At 39.4% G+C, this 17,854-nt stretch overlaps 1 non-coding gene across 1 annotated transcript; it reads right to left on the reverse strand.

Moving 5' to 3' along the window:
* Positions 1-10,287: 10,287 nt before the first annotated feature.
* LOC148580158 (small nucleolar RNA R71) lies at positions 10,288-10,395 on the reverse strand. Its single transcript, XR_015895135.1, has one exon. It is a non-coding gene; the product is annotated as a small nucleolar RNA R71 (small nucleolar RNA).
* Positions 10,396-17,854: the final 7,459 nt, after the last annotated feature.

Raw genomic sequence — 17,854 nt, forward strand, 5'->3', positions numbered from 1 at the left:
CTGTTTTAAAATTTGAAATTCATGTACTTCTTTTTCTTTTTCAATTAAAAACACTTTTTATTTAAGAAAGGTGATGGATTCATAGGACATTCATAGCTTTAAGAAATAAACTTTAAATTTTATTAATCATGGAATGACAATAAGACTCAAAAATAAATATAAGAGCAAACTAATAATAATAGGAGACAGAAAAGTAAAGAAAAAACAAAAAAATGAATGACTCTTAAAATAGACTCTTAATAATAAAGGTTATCACATAGTTAGGACTCAACAACCTTGATTTTGAGAAGTGGATGCTCCCTCAATCTGTGGGGTGCTTGGTCCTTCAAGGGAGAGCTTCTGGCGCTTCAGCTCCTGTAGCTCACGCCCCTGCTTCTCCTGTTCCTTCAGTAGTTTGCAGAGCATGCAATTTTGATTCTGCTGTTCTTCCTTAAGTTGTTCCATAGCTTCTTGCAGCTTGGTAACAGATATTTCTAGGCGGGTCCAGTAGTCAATTTCAGGAATTTCTGGGAAGAACTCCTGCACCCTCCTTTTTATGGAGTTGTCTTGCACTTGTCCTTCCATTGACTTCTTGGTGATTGGGTGTTCGATTGGGATGAATTCATCTACTCCCATCCTTACCCCAGCATCTTTACATAGCAGAGAAATTAAGCTTGGGTAGGCCAGTTTGGCTTCAGTAGAGTTCTTGTTTGCAATTGTGTAAATCTCACAAGAAATTAGATGATGAATCTCCACTTATTTTCCAAGCATAATACAATAAATCATCACTGCTCTTTTGACAGTGACCTCAGAGCGGTTGCTAGTGGGCAATATAGAACGCCCAATGAAGTCCAACTAGCCTCTTGAAACTGGTTTGAGATCTTTCCTCTTGAGTTGGTTTGGGACACCTTTTGAATTGGTTATCCACTTAGTTCCAAGGAGGCATATGTCCTCTAGAACTTGATCCAACCCCTTATCTACTCTCACCATTCTCCTATTAAAGGATTTTGGATCATCTTGTAGTTGAGGCAATTTGAAGACCTCTCTTATTTTGTCCAGATGGAAGTTAATAAGCCTCTCTCTGACCATGGTTCGGTAGGTATGACAGGCGGTTCCAGTTATTCTCTGCTTATCTGTTAGCCACAGATTTGAGTAGAATTCCTGAACCATGTTTCTTCCAACCTTTGTTTCAGGATTAGCTAGAATTTCCCATCCTCTGTTTTGAATTTGCTCTTGGATCTCCGGATATTCATCTTCTTTTAGATTGAATTTAACTTCCGGGATCACTGACCTCAGACCCATTATTTTGTGGTAATGGTCTGCATGTTCTTTGGTTAGGAACCTCTCTTGATTCCAAAGACTCTTTGGAGTATTCTCTTTCTTGCCTCTTGATTTGGTTTGCTTTCCCTTAGGTGCCATGATCTTGATGAGTCTTAGCTCAGTGATCACGGAAAAACACACCAAACTTAGAGGTTTGCTTGCCCTCAAGCAAAAGAAAGGAAAAGGGATAGAGAGGAGAAGAGGCAAATTCAAATGGTGGAGAGGAGGGGATGGCCGAATGTGTATTTATAAGAGGAGGGGAGGGATTTCGAAAATTTTGAAAGAGATATGCCATAGAGATATGATTGATGGAAGAAAATAAAATCATGATATGAAAAAGATGAGATTTTCAAAAAGATATAAAGAGGTTAAATCTGATAAGTTGGTTATGCATCTAAGAAATAAGAGATGATATGATGGGTTTGAAAAGATGTGAAAAGAAATTGAAAAGATACTTGAGTTTTTGAAGAAGATTTGGGAAGGATTTGAAAGAAAATTAAAAAAGAGATTTAGAGAATTGTTGAATTTTTGAAAATTGAGGGTGAATAATGAAAGTTTGAAACATGTTTATGCAGAAAATTATGAGTTAAAACATGAAAATTTGAAAAAAAAATTGAATTTGGAGACAAAATCTCCTCCACCTGCCTTTCTGGCGTTAAACGCCCAAAATGGTATCCATTCTGGCGTTTAACGCCCAATTGTTGGCCATTATGGGCATTTAACGCCCAGCCAGGTACCCTGGCTGGCGTTAAACGCCAGAAACCCTTTGTTACTGGGCATTTTTCTGAACGCCCAGGATGCTACAATTCTGGCGCTAAACGCCCAGAATGGTACCCATTCTGGCGTTTAACGCCCAAAATGCTCCTTACTGGCGTTTTCTTGCCAGTGAGCTCCTTTTCTCTGCTTTTCGCGCTGAATCTTTCTGTAACTCTGTGAATTCCTTCAATTTTGATGGTTAATCTTGAAGAGAATTTATATTATACTTCTCTAAGCATTAAGTAAAATAAATAACCTGCTAATGGCTGGGTTGCCTCCCAGCAAGCGCTTCTTTATTGTCTTTAGCTGGACCTTGACCGAGCTTTATTCAAGCCTCAGTTTTGAGCATTCATGCTCAAAATTGCTTTCAAGATAATTTTTGATTCTCTGTCCATTAACAATGAACTTTTTATCAGAGTCAAAATCCTAAAGCTCAACATATCCATATGGTGACACACTTGTAATCACATATGGTCCCCTCCACCGGGATTTTAATTTCCCGGGAAATAGTCTGAGCCTAGAGTTAAACAACAGAACCTTCTGTCCTGGTTCAAAGACTCTAGATGACAGTTTCTTGTCATGCCACCTTTTTGCTTTCTCCTTATAATTTTTTGCATTTTCAAAAGCATTGAGTCTGAAATCCTCTAGCTCATTCAGCTAGAGCAGTCTTTTCTCTCCAGCTAACTTAGCATCCAGGTTTAGGAATCTGGTTGCCCAGTAGGCTTTATGTTCCAGTTCCACGGGCAGATGACAGGCCTTGCCATATACCAGCTGGTATGGAGAGGTTCCTATAGGAGTCTTGAATGCTATTTTGTATGCCCACAAAGCATCATCCAAGCTCTTTGCCCAATCCTTTCTATGGGCAATTACAGTCCGTTCCAGGATTCTCTTTAGTTCTCTGTTAGAGACTTCAGCCTGCCCATTTGTCTGTGAATGATACGGAGTTGCCACTTTGTGGCTAATTCCATATCTGACCATAGCAGAGTAAAGCTGTTTATTGCAAAAATGAGTGCCCCCATCACTGATTAGTACTCTGGGAACACCAAATCTGCTGAAAATATATTTCTGGAGGAACTTCAGCACAGTCTTAGTATCATTAGTGGGTGTGGAAATTGCTTCTACCCATTTAAATACGTAGTCTACTGCCACCAGAATGTAAGTGTTTGAGTATGATGGTGGGAAAGGACCCATGAAGTCAATACCCCATACATCAAACAACTCAATCTCTAAGATCCCTTGTTGAGGCATGGCGTAACCATGAGGCAAGTTACCAGCTCTTTGGCAACTGTCACAGTTACGCACAAACTCTCGGACATCTTTATAGATAGTAGGCCAGTAGAAGCCACATTGGAGGACCTTAGTGGCTGTTCGCTCACCTCCGAAATGTCCTCCATACTGTGATCCATAGATATGCCACAGGATCTTCTGTGCCTCCTCTCTAGGTATACATCTGCGGATCATTCCGTCTGCACATCTCTTAAAGAGGTATGGCTCATCCCATAGGTAGTACTTTGCATCAGAAATTAGTTTTTTCCTTTGTACTCTGCTGTACTCATTGGGAATGAACCTCACAGATTTATAATTTGCAATGTCTACAAACCATGGTGCCTCCTGAATGGCAAAGAGTTGCTCATCCGGAAAAGTTTCAGAGATCTCAGTAGGAGGGAGGGACGCCCCTACTACTGGTTCTATTCGGGACAGGTGATCAGCTACCTGGTTCTCTGTCCTTTTTCTGTCTCTTATTTCTATATCAAACTCTTGCAGAAGCAACACCCATCTTATGAGCCTGGATTTTGAATCCTGCTTTGTGAGTAGGTATTTAAGAGCAGCATGGTCAGTATACACAATCACTTTTGAACCTACTAAATAGGATCTAAACTTGTCAATGGCATAAACCATTGCAAGTAACTCTTTTTCTGTGGTTGTGTAATTCTTCTGTGCATCATTTAAAACACGGCTAGCATAGTAAATGACGTGCAGAAGCTTGTTATGCCTCTGTCCCAACACTGCACCAATGGCATGGTCACTGGCATCACACATTAGTTCAAATGGCAATGTCCAGTTTGGTGCAGAGATGACTGGTGCTGTGACCAGCTTAGCTTTCAGGGTCTCAAACGCTTGCAGACACTCTGTGTCAAACATGAATAGCGTGTCAATAGCTAGCAGATTACTCAGAGGTTTTGTAATTTTCGAAAAATCTTTTATAAACCTCCTATAGAATCCTGCATGCCTCAGAAAGCTTCTGATTGCCTTAACATTCGCAAGTAGTGGTAATTTTTCAATTACCTCCACCTTAGCTTGATCCACCTCTATTCCCTTGTTTAAAATTTTATGCCCAAGGACAATTCCTTCAGTCACCATAAAGTGACATTTTTTCCCAGTTTAAAACTAGGTTGGTCTCTTGGCACCTTTTCAGAACAAGTGCTAAGTGGTCAAGACAGGAGCTGAATGAGTCTCCAAATACTGAGAAGTCATCCATGAAGACTTCCAGAAATGTTTCCACAATATCAGAGTTAATAGAAAGCATGCACCTCTGAAAGGTTGCAGGTGCATTGCACAGACCAAAAGGCATCCTTCTGTAGGCAAATACTCCAGAAGGACATGTGAATGCTGTTTTCTCTTGATCCTGAGGATCTACTGCAATTTGGTTGTAGCCTAAATAGCCATCCAAAAAGCAGTAGTAGTCATGACCTGCTAGTCTTTCTAGCATCTGGTCTATGAATGGTAAAGGAAAATGATCCTTTCTGGTGGCTGTATTGAGCCTTCTGTAGTCAATACACATACGCCACCCTGTAACTATTCTTGTGGGAACCAGTTCATTTTTTTCATTATGAACCACTGTCATGCCTCCTTTTTTGGGGACAACTTGGACAGGGCTCACCCAGGGGCTATCAGAAATAGGATAAATAATCCCAGCCTCTAGTAACTTAGTGACCTCTTTCTGCACCACCTCCTTCATGGCTGGATTTAGCCGCCGCTGTGGTTGAACCACTGGCTTAGCATCATCCTCCAATAGGATCTTGTGCATGCATCTTGCTGGGCTAATGCCCTTAAGATCACTTATGGACCACCCAAGAGCTGTCTTGTGTGTCCTTAGCGCTTGAATTAGTGCTTTCTCTTCCAGTGGATTTAAAGCAGAGCTTATGATCACTAGAAAAGTGTCACCTTCTCCCAGAAATGCATATTTCAGGGATGGTGGTAGTGGTTTAAGCTCGGGTTTAGGAGGCTTATCCTCTTCTTGTGTAATTTTCAGAGGTTCTTTTATTTCTTCTGACTCCTCCAGACCAGGCTGAACATCTTTAAAGATGTCCTCTAGCTCTGATTCAAGACTTTCAGCCATATTGATCTCTTCCACCAAAAAGTCAATAATATCAGTGCTTATGCAGTTATCTTATGTGTCTAGATGCTGCATAGCTTTGACAGCATTCAACTTGAACTCATCCTCATTGACTCTCAGGGTCACTTCCTCCTTTTGTACATCAATAAGAGTTCGTCCAGTTGCTAGGAAAGGTCTTCCTAAAATGAGAGTTGCACTCTTGTGCTCCTCTATTTCCAGCACTACAAAGTCAGTGGGAAAGGCAAATGGCCCAACCTTGACAATCATGTCCTCAATTATGCCTGATGGATATTTAATGGAGCCATCAGCAAGTTGAAGACATATCCGGGTTGGTTTGACTTCTTCAGTCAAGCCAAGCTTTCTGATAGTGGATGCAGGTAGTAGGTTGATACTTGCTCCAAGGTCACATAGAGCTGTCTTGGTGCAAGCACCCTCTAATGTGCATGGTATCATAAAGCTTCCTGGATCTTGAAGCTTCTCTGGTAAGCTTTTCAGAATGACTGCACTGCATTCTTCAGTGAGAAACACCTTTTTAGTTTCTCTCCAATCCTTCTTATGACTTAAGATCTCTTTCATGAACTTAGCATAAGAGGGTATTTGCTCAAGTACCTCTGCAAACGGGATCTTTATCTCAAGAGTCCTGAGATAGTCTGCAAAGCGGACAAATTGTTTATCCTGTTCCGCTTGGCGAAGTTTCTGAGGATAAGGCATCTTGGCCTTATACTCTTCAACCTTAGTTGCTGCAGGTTTATTCCCTACAGAAGTGGTTGGAGAAGCCTTCTTAGAGGGGTTACTATTAGCACTTGCAGGTGTCTGATCCCTCATTGGCGTTTGAACGCCAGGATTGGGTGCAGGATGGGCGTTTAACGCCAACTTTTCTCCCTTTTCTGGCGTTTGAACGCCAGAATTATTCCTCTCTAGGCTCTTGCTGTCTGATGAAGTGGATAATTTATACGCTTTTTGGCATTGTTTTCAGTATATTTTTAGTAGAATCTAGTTACTTTTAGGGATGTATTTATTAGTTTTTATGTTAAATTCACATTTCTGGACTTTACTATGAGTTTGTATGTTTTTCTGTGATTTCAGGTATTTTCTGGCTGAAATTGAGGGACTTGAGCAAAAATTAGATTCAGAGGTTGAAGAAGGATTGCTAATGCTGTTGGATTCTGACCTCCCTTTACTCAAAGTGAATTTTCTGGAGCTACAGAACTCAACATGGTGCGCTTCCAATTGCGTTGGAAAGTAGACATCCAGGGCTTTGCAGAAATATATAATAGTTTATACTTTGGCCGAGTTTAGACGACGTAAAAGGGCGTTGAATGCCAGTTCTACGCTGCTGTCTGGAGTTAAACGCCAGAAACACGTTACAACCTGGCGTTCAACTCCAGAAAGAGCCTCTGCACGTGTAACATTCAAGCTCAGCCCAAGCACACACCAAGCAGGCCCCAGAAGTGGATTTATGCATCAATTACTTACTTCTATAAACCCTAGTAACTAGTTTAGTATAAATAGGACTTTTTACTATTGTATTTGGGTTCTTTGGAAGATCCTGGATTATATTTTTGATCCTGTGATCTCGTTTTGGGGGCTGGCCATTTGACCATGCCTGGACCTTTCACTTATGTATTTTCAACGGTAGAGTTTCTACGCTCCATAGATTAAGGTGTGGAGCTCTGCTGTTCCTCATGAATTAATGCAAAGTACTACTGTTTTTCTATTCAACTCAACTTATTCCGCTTCTAAGATATTCATTCGCACTTCAACATGAATGTGATGAACGTGACAATCATCATCATTCCCCCACAAATGCCTGCCTGACAAGCACTTCTGATCCACCTTAGATTGGATGATTATCTCTTGGATCTCTTAATCAGAATCTTCGTGGTATAAGCTAGATTGATGGCAGCATTCATGAGAATTCGAAAAGTCTAAACCTTGTCTGTGGTATTCCGAGTAGGATTCTGGGATTGAATGACTGTGACGAACTTCAAACTCGCGAGTGCTGGGCGTAGTGACAGACGCAAAAGGAGGGTGAATCCTATTCCAGTATGATCGAGAACCTCAGATGATTAGCCGTGCTGTGACAGAGCATTTGGACCATTTTCACAAGAGGATAGGATGCAGCCATTGACCACGGTGATGCCTCCAGATGATTAGCCATGCAGTGACAGCGCATCGGACCATTTTCACAGAGAGGATGAAAAGTAGCCATTGACAATGGTGATGTCCTTACATAAAGCGAGCCATGGAAAGGAGTGAGATTGATTGGATGAAGACAGCAGGAAAGCAGAAGTTTAGAGGAACGAACGCATCTCCATACACTTATCTGAAATTCTCACCAATAATATACATAAGTATTTCTATCTTTATTTTCTGTTTATTTATCATTTATTTTCGAAAACTCCATAATCAACTATTTTATATCCGCCTGACTGAGATTTACAAGGTGACCATAGCTTGCTTCATACCAACAATCTCCGTGGGATCGACCCTTACTCACGTAAGGTTTTATTACTTGGACGACCCAGTGTACTTGCTGGTTAGTTGTATCGAAGTTGTGAATGAAAAACAATTTATTAAGACGTGCGTACAGAGTTTTTGGCGCCGTTGCCTGAGATCACAATTTCGTGCACCAAGTTTTTGGCGCCATTGCCGGGGATTGTTCGAGTTTGGACAACTGACGGTTCATCCTGTTGCTCAGATTAGGTAATTTTCTTCTTATTTTGTTTTTAAAAAGTTTTCAAAAATCTTTCAAAAAATTTTTCCTTTATTTTCGAAAAAAAAATTATAAATCTTTTCAAAAATATATTTTTCTTCAGAATTTTTAAGAATGAATTCTAGTGTTTCATAAAGCATGTAGAAGCCACGTCTAAATTCATTTGGACTGAGGCTCCCAAGTCATCATTACAAGAGCAAGCTAGTTGTTCCTAATCCACCTGCTGTTGTATGACTGATTTGTATCTTCTAAAGCTTGGCTGGCTATTAAGCCATATCTAACCCTCAGATTGGAGCTTTAGACTAAAAATTTTGGAATCCTTATTTTTCCTTATTTGTATCTTCCTGGAATTCATATTAAAAATTTTGGAATCCTTATTTTTCTTTTTCACAAATAATTTTCAAAAAATCCAAAAAAATTAGAAAATCATAAAAATCAAAAAAATATTTCATGTTTCTTGTTTGAGTCTTGAGTCAATTTTTAAGTTTGGTGTCAATTGCATACTCATCTTGCATTTTTATTTTTTGAAAATTTCATTCATGCATTGCATTCATCATGATCTTCAAGTTGTTCTTGATAAACCTTCTTGATTGATCTTCATATTTTATTGTTTTGTGTTGTATGGTGTTTTTCATATGCATTCTTGAATTCTTAGTGTCTAAGCATTAAAGATTTCTAAGTTTGGTGTCTTGCATGTTTTCTTTGCATAAAAAAATTTTTCAAAAATAAGTTCTTGGTGTTCATCTTGATCTTCAAAGTGTTCTTGGTGTTCATCTTGACATTCATAGCATTCTTGCATGCATTCATTGTTTTGATCCATAATTTCCATGCATTGAGCATTTTTAGTGTTTTTCTCTCTCATCATAAAAATTCAAAAAAAAATAAATATCTTTCCCTTTTTCTCTCTTAAAATTTCGAAAATTTGGATTGACTTTTTCAAAACTTTTTAAAATTTAGTTGTTTCTTATGAGTCAAATCAAATTTTCAATTTAAAAATCTCATCTTTTTCAAAATCTTTTTCAAAAATCAAATCTTTTTCATTTTTCTTATTTATTTTCGAAAATTTTTAAAATATTTTTCAAAAATCTTTTTCTTAATTTTAATTCATAATTTTCGAAAATAACATCATCAATTAATGTTTTGATTCAAAAATTTCAAGTTTGTTACTTACTTGTTAAGAAAGATTCAAACTTTAAGTTCTAGAATCATGTCTTGTGATTTCTTGTGAATCAAGTCATTAATTGTGATAATAAGAAGATTACTAACCTTGAATAATTAAAAAGAAATTTTTCTTATTCCCTCTTTTTCAAAATTTCTTTTTAATTAACTAATTATTCTAATTTTTTATTTTAATTTTATTCCTAATTTTCGAAAATTACTAACCTTTTTCAAAAACTATTTTCGAAAATCACTAACCCCTTTTCAAAATTTTATTTTCAAAAATCCTCTTCCTCTCTCATCTCCTTCTATTTATTTATTCATCTACTAACACTTCTCTTCATCTCACATCTCTGCTCTCCTCACCCTTGTGTTTCTTTCCTTACATTACATTCTTTTCTTCTTCTTTTCTTCTACTCACACAGGGACCTCTATACTGTGGTAAAAAGGATCCCTATTATTATTATTTTTCTGTTCCCTCTTTTTCATATGAGCAGGAGCAAGGACAAGAATATTCTTGTTGAAGCAGATCCAGAACCTGAAAGGACTCTGAAGAGGAAAATAAGAGAAGCTAAATTACAACAATCCAGCAAGCACCTTTCAGATTTTTGAACAGGAAGAGGAGATGGCAGCCGAAAATAATAATAATGCAAGGAGGATGCTTGGTGACTTTACTGCACCTAATTCCAATTTACATGGAAGAAGCATCTCCATCCCTACCATTGAAGCAAACAATTTTGAGTTTAAACCTCAATTAGTTTCTCTAATGCAACAAAACTGCAAGTTTCATGGACTTCTATCTGAAGATCCTTTTCAGTTCTTAACTGAATTCTTGCAGATCTGTGATACTGTTAAGACTAATGGAGTAGATCCTGAAGTCTACAGGCTCATGCTTTTCCCTTTTGCTGTAAGAGACAGAGCTAGAGTGTGGTTGGACTCTCAACCCAAAGATAGCCTGAACTCTTGGGATAAGCTGGTCATGGCTTTCTTAGCCAAGTTCTTTCCTCCTCAAAAGCTTAGTAAGCTTAGAGTGGATGTTCAAACCTTCAAACAGAAAGAAGGTGAATCCCTCTATGAAGCTTGGGAGAGATACAAGCAACTGACCAAAAAGTGTCCTTCTGACATGCTTTCAGAATAGACCATCCTGGATATATTCTATGATGGTCTATCTGAATTAGCTAAAATGTCATTGGATACTTCTGCAGGTGGATCCATTCACCTAAAGAAAATGCCTGCAGAAGCTCAAGAACTCATTGACATGGTTGCTAATAACCAGTTCATGTACACTTCTGAAAGGAATCCTGTGAATAATGGGACGCCTATGAAGAAGGGAGTTCTTGAAATTGATACTCTGAATGCCATATTGGCCCAGAATAAAATATTGACTCAGCAAGTCAATATGATTTCTCAGAGTCTGAATGGAATGCAAGCTGCATCCAACAGTACTCAAGAGGCATCTTCTGAAGAAGAGGCCTATGATCCTGAAAACCCTGCAATAGCAGAGGTGAATTACATGGGTGAACCATATGGAAACACCTATAACCCCTCATGGAGAAATCACCCAAATCTCTCATGGAAGGATCAACAAAAGCCTCAACAAGACTTTAATAATGGTGGAAGAAACAGTTTTAGCAATAGCAAGTCTTTTCCATCATCCACTTAGCAACAGACAGAGAACTCTGAACAAAATACTTCTAATTTAGCAAACTTAGTCTCTGATCTATCTAAGGCCACTGTGAGTTTCATGAATGAAACAAGGTCCTCCATTAGAAATTTGGAAGCACAAGTGGGCCAGCTGAGTAAAAGAGTTACTGAAATCCCTCCTAGTACTCTCCCAAGCAATACAGAAGAAAATCCAAAAGGAGAGTGCAAGGCCATTGACATAGTCAACACGGCCAAACCTAGAGAGGAAGGGGAGGACGTGAATCCCAAGGAGGAAGACCTCCTGGGACGTCTAGTGATCAATAAGGAGCTTCCCTCTGAGGAACCAAAGGAATCTGAGACTCATCTAGAGACCATAGAGATTCCATTGAACCTCCTTATGCCATTCATGAGCTCTGATGAGTATTCCTCTTCTAAAGAGAATGAGGATGTTACTAAGGAGTAAGTTACCAAGTACCTTGGTGCAATCATGAAGCTGAATGCCAAATTATTTGGTAATGAAACTTGGGGAGATGAACCTCCCCTGTTCACCAATGAACTAAATGCATTGGATCAACTGAGATTGCCTCAGAAGAAACAGGATCCTGGAAAGTTCCTAATACCTTGTACCATAGGCACCATGACCTTTGAGAAGGCTCTATCTGACCTGGGGTCAGGAATAAACCTCATGCCACTCTCTATAATGGAGAAGCTGGGAATTTTTGAGGTGCAAGCTGCTAAAATATCATTAGAGATGGCAGACAATTCCAGAAAACAGGCTTATGGACAAGTAGAGGACATATTGGTAAAGGTTGAAGGCTTTTACATCCCTGCTGATTTCATAAGCCTAGATACTGGGAAGGATGAGGATGAATCCATCATCCTTGGAAGACCCTTCCTAGCCACAGCAAGGGCTGTGATTGACGTTAACAGAGGTGAACTAGTCCTTCAATTGAATAAGGACTCCCTTGAATTTAAAACTCAAGGACATCCTTCTATAAACATGGAAAAGAGGCACAGTAAGCTTCTCCCACTGCAGAGTCAAACTCTAAATTTGGTGTTGGGAGGCCACAACCAAACTCTAAGTTTGGTGTTGAACTCCCATATCCAAACTCTAAGTTTGGTGTTGGGGAGTCTCAACAATGCTCTAAACATCTGTGAGGCTCCATGAGAGCCCACTGTCAAGCTATTGACATTAAAGAAGCGCTTGTTGGGAGGCAACCCAATTTTTATTTAATTATATTTTTATTAGTTATATGTCTTTATAGGTTCATGATCATGTGGAGTCACAAAAACAACTGAAAAATTGAAAACGGAATCAAAAACAGCAGAAGAAAAATCACACCCTGGAGGAGGATCTCACTGGCGTTTAAACGCCAGTAAGGAGCATCTGTCTGGCGTTCAACGCCAGAACAGAGCATGTTTCTGGCGTTGAACGCCAGAAACAAGCAGCATCCTAGCGTTCAGACGCCAGAAATGTACAGTGAAGAAGAGCTGGCGCTGAACGCCAGAAACAAGCATCTGGCTGGCGTTCAACGTCAGAAATATGCTGCATCTGGGCGCTGAACGCCCAGAACAAGCATCAATTCGGCGTTTAAACACCAGAATTGCATGCAGAGGCATTTTACATGCCTAATTGGTGCAGGGATGCAAATCCTTGACACCTCAGGATCTGTGAATCTCACAGGATCCCCACCTACCACCACTCACTCTCTTCCCTCTTTTCAATGTTCATCCTCTCTTTCCAATAAACACTCTTTCCCAAAACTCTTCACCAATCACCTCAATCTCTCTTCCCTATCACCACTTCACCACTCACATTATCCACTCTTCCCCATAAACCTACCTCATAAACTCCACCTACCTTCAAAATTCAAAATCAATTTCCCACCGAAACCCACCCTATATGGCCGAAATTAACCCCCCTCCCTTCCCTATATAAAGCCCTCCATTCTTCCTCATTTTCACACAACACAACCCTCTCTTCCCCTTCTTGGCCGAATACACCTCTCCCTCCTCTCCTCTATATTTTCTTCTTCTTCTTCATCTATTCTTTCTTCTCTTGCTCGAGGGCGAGCAATATTCTAAGTTTGGTGTGGTAAAAGCATAAGCTTTTTGTTTTTCCATTACCATTGATGGCACCCAAGATCGGAGAATCCTCTAGAAAAGGGAAAGGAAAGACAAAAGCTTCCACCTCCGAGTCATGGGAGATGGAAAGATTCATCTCCAAAGCTCATCAAGACCACTTCTATGATGTTGTGGCCAAGAAGAAGGTGATCTCCGAGGTCCCTTTCAAACTCAAGAGAAATGAGTATCCGGAGATCCGACATGAGATCCATAAAAGAGGTTGGGAAGTTCTAACAAACCCCATCCAATAAGTCGGAACTCTAATGGTTTAAGAGTTCTATGCTAATGCATGGATCACAAGGAACCATGATCAAAGTAAGAACCCGAACCCAAAGAATTATCTCACCATGGTTCGGGGGAATTACTTAGATTTTAGTCCGGAAAATGTAAGGTTGGCATTCAACTTGCCACTGATGGAAGAGAACGCACGCCCCTGCACAAGGAGAGTCAACTTTGATCAAAGGTTAGACCAAGTTCTCATGGACATATGTGTGGAAGGAGCTCAATGGAAGATTGACTCAAAAGGCAAACCGGTTCAATTGAGAAGACTGGACCTTAAGCCTGTAGCTAGAGGATGGTTGGAGTTCATTCAACGCTCAATCATTCCCACTAGCAACCGGTCTGAAGTTACTATAGACCGGGCCATCATGATCCATAGCATCATGATTAGAGAAGAGCTGGAGGTTCATGAGATTATACCTCAAGAACTCTACAAGGTGGCTGACAAGTCCTCCACTATGGCAAGGTTAGCTTTTCCTCACTTCATTTGCCATCTATGCAATTCGGCTGGGATTGACATAGAAGGAGACATTCCCATTGAGGAAGAGAAGCCCATCACTAAGAAAAGGATGGAGCAAACAAGAGAGCCCATTCATGGAGCTCAAGAGATGCATGAAGCTCATCACCATGAGATCCCGGAGATGCCTCAAATGCATCTTCCTCCACAAAACTATTGGGAGCAAATCAACACCTCCCTAGGAGAATTAAGTTCCAACATGGGACAACTAAGGGTGGAACATCAAGAGCACTCCATCATCCTTCATGAAATCAGAGAAGATCAAAAAGCAATGAGGGAGGAGCAACAAAGACAAGGAAGAGACATAGAAGAGCTCAAGGACATCATTGGTTCCTCAAGAAGGAAACGCCACCATCACTAAGGTGGACTCATTCCTTGTTCTTACATTCTTTGTTTTTTGTTTTCTTTATGTTAAGTGATTATCCATGTTTGTGTCTTATTACATGATCATTAGTATTTAGTAACTTTGTCTTAAAGTTATGAATGTCCTATGAATCCATCACCTCTCTTAAATGAAAAATGTTTTAATTCAAAAGAACAAGAAGTACATGAGTTTTGAATTTATCCTTGAACTTAGTTTAATTATATTGATGTGGTGACAATACTTTTTGTTTTCTGAATGAATGCTTGAACAGTGCATATGTCTTTTGAAGTTGTTGTTTAAGAATGTTAAATATGTTGGCTCTTGAAAGAATGATGACAAGGAGACATGTTATTTGATAATCTAAAAAATCATAAAAATGATTCTTGAAGCAAGAAAAAGCAGCAAAGAACAAAGCTTGCAGAAAAAAAAAATTAAAAAAAAGGTGAAAAAAGAAAAAAAAAATAGAAAGAAAAAGCAAGCAGAAAAAGCCAAAAGCTCTTAAAACCAAAAGGCAAGAGCAAAAAGCCAGTAACCCTTAAAACCAAAAGGCAAGGGTAATAAAAAGGATCCCAAGGCTTTGAGCATCAGTGGATAGGAGGGCCTACAGGAATAAAATCCTGGCCTAAGCGGCTAAACCAAGCTGTCCCTAACCATGTGCTTGTGGCGTGAAGGTGTCAAGTGAAAACTTGAGACTGAGCGGTTAAAGTCAAGGTCCAAAGCAAAAAAAAAAGTGTGCTTAAGAACCCTGGACACCTCTAATTGGGGACTTTAGCAAAGCTGAGTCACAATCTGAAAAGGTTCACCCAATTATGTGTCTGTGGCATTTATGTATCCGGTGGTAATACTGGAAAACAAAGTGCTTAGGGCCATGGCCAAGACTCATAAATTAGCTGTGTTCAAGAATCAACATACTGAACTAGGAGAATCAATAACACTATCTGAACTCTGAGTTCGTATAGATGCCAATCATTCTAAACCTCAATGGATAAAGTGAGATGCCAAAACTATTCAAGAGGCAAAAAGCTACAAGTCCCGCTCATCTGATTGGAGCTATGTTTCATTGATATTTTGGAATTTATAGTATATTCTCTTCTTTTTATCCTATTTGATTTTTAGTTGCTTGGGGACAAGCAACAATTTAAGTTTGGTGTTGTGATGAAGCGGATAATTTATACGCTTTTTGGCATTGTTTTCAGTATGTTTTTAGTAGAATCTAGTTACTTTTAGGGATGTTTTTATTAGTTTTTATGTTAAATTCACATTTCTAGACTTTACTATGAGTTTGTGTGTTTTTCTGTGATTTCAGGTATTTTCTGGCTGAAATTGAGGGACTTGAGCAAAAATCAGATTCAGAGGTTGAAGAAGGACTGCTGATGCTGTTGGATTCTGACCTCCCTGCACTCAAAATGGATTTTCTGGAGCTACAGAACTTAAAATGGCACGCTTTCAATTGCTTTGGAAATTAGACATCCAGGGCTTTCCAGAAATATATAATAGTCCATACTTTGGCCGAGTTTAGACGACGTAAAAGGGCGTTGAACGCCAGTTCTACGCTGCTGTCTGGAGTTAAACGCCAGAAACACGTCACAAACCAGAGTTGAATGTCAGAAACACGTTACAACCTGGTGTTCAACTCCAGAAAGAGCCTCTGCACGTGTAACATTCAAGCTCAGCCCAAGCACACACCAAGCGGGCCCCGGAAGTGGATTTATGCATCAATTACTTACTTCTGTAAACCCTAGTAACTAGTTTAGTATAAATAGGACTTTTTACTATTGTATTTGGGTTCTTTGGAAGATCCTGGATTGTATTTTTGATCCTATGATCTCGTTTTGGGGGTTGGCCATTCGGCCATGCCTGGACCTTTCACTTATGTATTTTCAACGGTAGAGTTTCTACACTCCATAGATTAAGGTGTGGAGCTCTGCTGTTCCTCATGAATTCATGCAAAGTACTACTATTTTTCTATTCAACTCAACTTATTCCGCTTCTAAGATATTCATTCACACTTCAACATGAATGTGATGAACGTGACAATCATCATCATTCCCCCACGAACGCCTGCCTGACAAGCACTTCCGTTCCACCTTAGATTGGATGATTATCTCTTGGATCTCTTAATCAGAATCTTCGTGGTATAAGCTAGATTGATGGCAGCATTCATGAGAATTTGAAAAGTCTAAACCTTGTCTGTGGTATTCCGAGTAGGATTCTGGGATTGAATGACTGTGACGAACTTCAAACTCGCGAGTGCTGGGCGTAGTGACAGACGTAAAAGGAGGGTGAATCCTATTCCATTATGATCGAGAACCTCAGATGATTAGTCGTGCTGTGACAGAGCATTTGGACCATTTTCACAAGAGGATAGGATGCAGCCATTGACCACGGTGATGCCTTCAGATGATTAGCCATGCAGTGACAGCGCATCGGACCATTTTCACAGAGAGGATTAAAAGTAGCCATTGACAATGGTGATGTCCTTACATAAAGCCAGCCATGGAAAGGAGTGAGATTGATTGGATGAAGATAGCAGGAAAGCAGAAGTTCAGAGGAACGAACGCATCTCCATACACTTATCTGAAATTCTCACCAATAATATACATAAGTATTTCTATCTTTATTTTCTGTTTATTTATCATTTATTTTCGAAAACTCCATAATCAACTATTTTATATCCACCTGACTGAGATTTACAAGGTGACCATAGCTTGCTTCAAACCAACAATCTCCGTGGGATCGACCCTTACTCACGTAAGGTTTTATTACTTGGACGACCCAGTGCACTTGCTGGTTAGTTGTATCGAAGTTGTGAATGAAAAACAATTTATTAAGACGTGCGTACAGAGTTTTTGGCGCCGTTGCCTGAGATCACAATTTCGTGCACCACTGTCCTCAGAGGGATTTTGGGCATTGGTTTGATAATCCTCTGTCATTTGTTCCTTTCTTGACTTTTTGCTACTTTGAACTGAATTATTCAATGTCTTCCCGCTCCTTAGTTGAACAGCTTAGCATTCTTCTGTTATCTGTTTAGATAGCTACTGTCTTGTCTGATTTAATTGTGCTTCTATATTCTTGTTAGCATTTTTAGTGTCTTGGAGTATCTCCTTGAATTCTGCTAATTGTTTTGTCATTAGAAGTAATTGCTGATTTAGTTCAACAATCTGTTCTTGAGGATTATGATCAATAGTTGCTACCATAGCTTCTTTTTCTTTGGAGGGCTCATTGCTTGAGTACAGATGTTGATTTCTAGCAACTGTATCTATGAGTTCTTGAGCCTCTTCAATTGTATTTCTCATGTGTATAGATCCACCAGTTGAGTGGTCTAGAGACATTTGAGCTCTTTCTGTAAGTCCATAGTAGAAGATTTCTAACTGTACCCACTCTGAAAACATTTCAGAGGGGCATTTCCTTAGCATCCCTCTATACCTCTCCCAGGCATTATAAAGGGATTCATGATCCTCTTGTTTAAAGCCTTGGATGTCCAGCCTTAGCTGTGTCATCCTTTTTGGAGGGTAAAATTGATTCAGAAATTTGTCTGATAACTGTCTCCATGTTTTTATGCTTGCTGTGGGTTGGTTATTTAACCACCTCTTAGCTTGATCTTTTACAGCAAATGGAAACAGTAATAATCTGTAGACATCCTGATCCACTTCTTTATCA

The sequence above is a fragment of the Arachis ipaensis genome, chromosome B10, assembly GCF_059453495.1.
Source record: "Arachis ipaensis isolate K30076 ecotype BB chromosome B10, ASM5945349v1, whole genome shotgun sequence".
In the NCBI taxonomy this organism is placed as follows: Eukaryota; Viridiplantae; Streptophyta; class Magnoliopsida; order Fabales; family Fabaceae; genus Arachis; species Arachis ipaensis.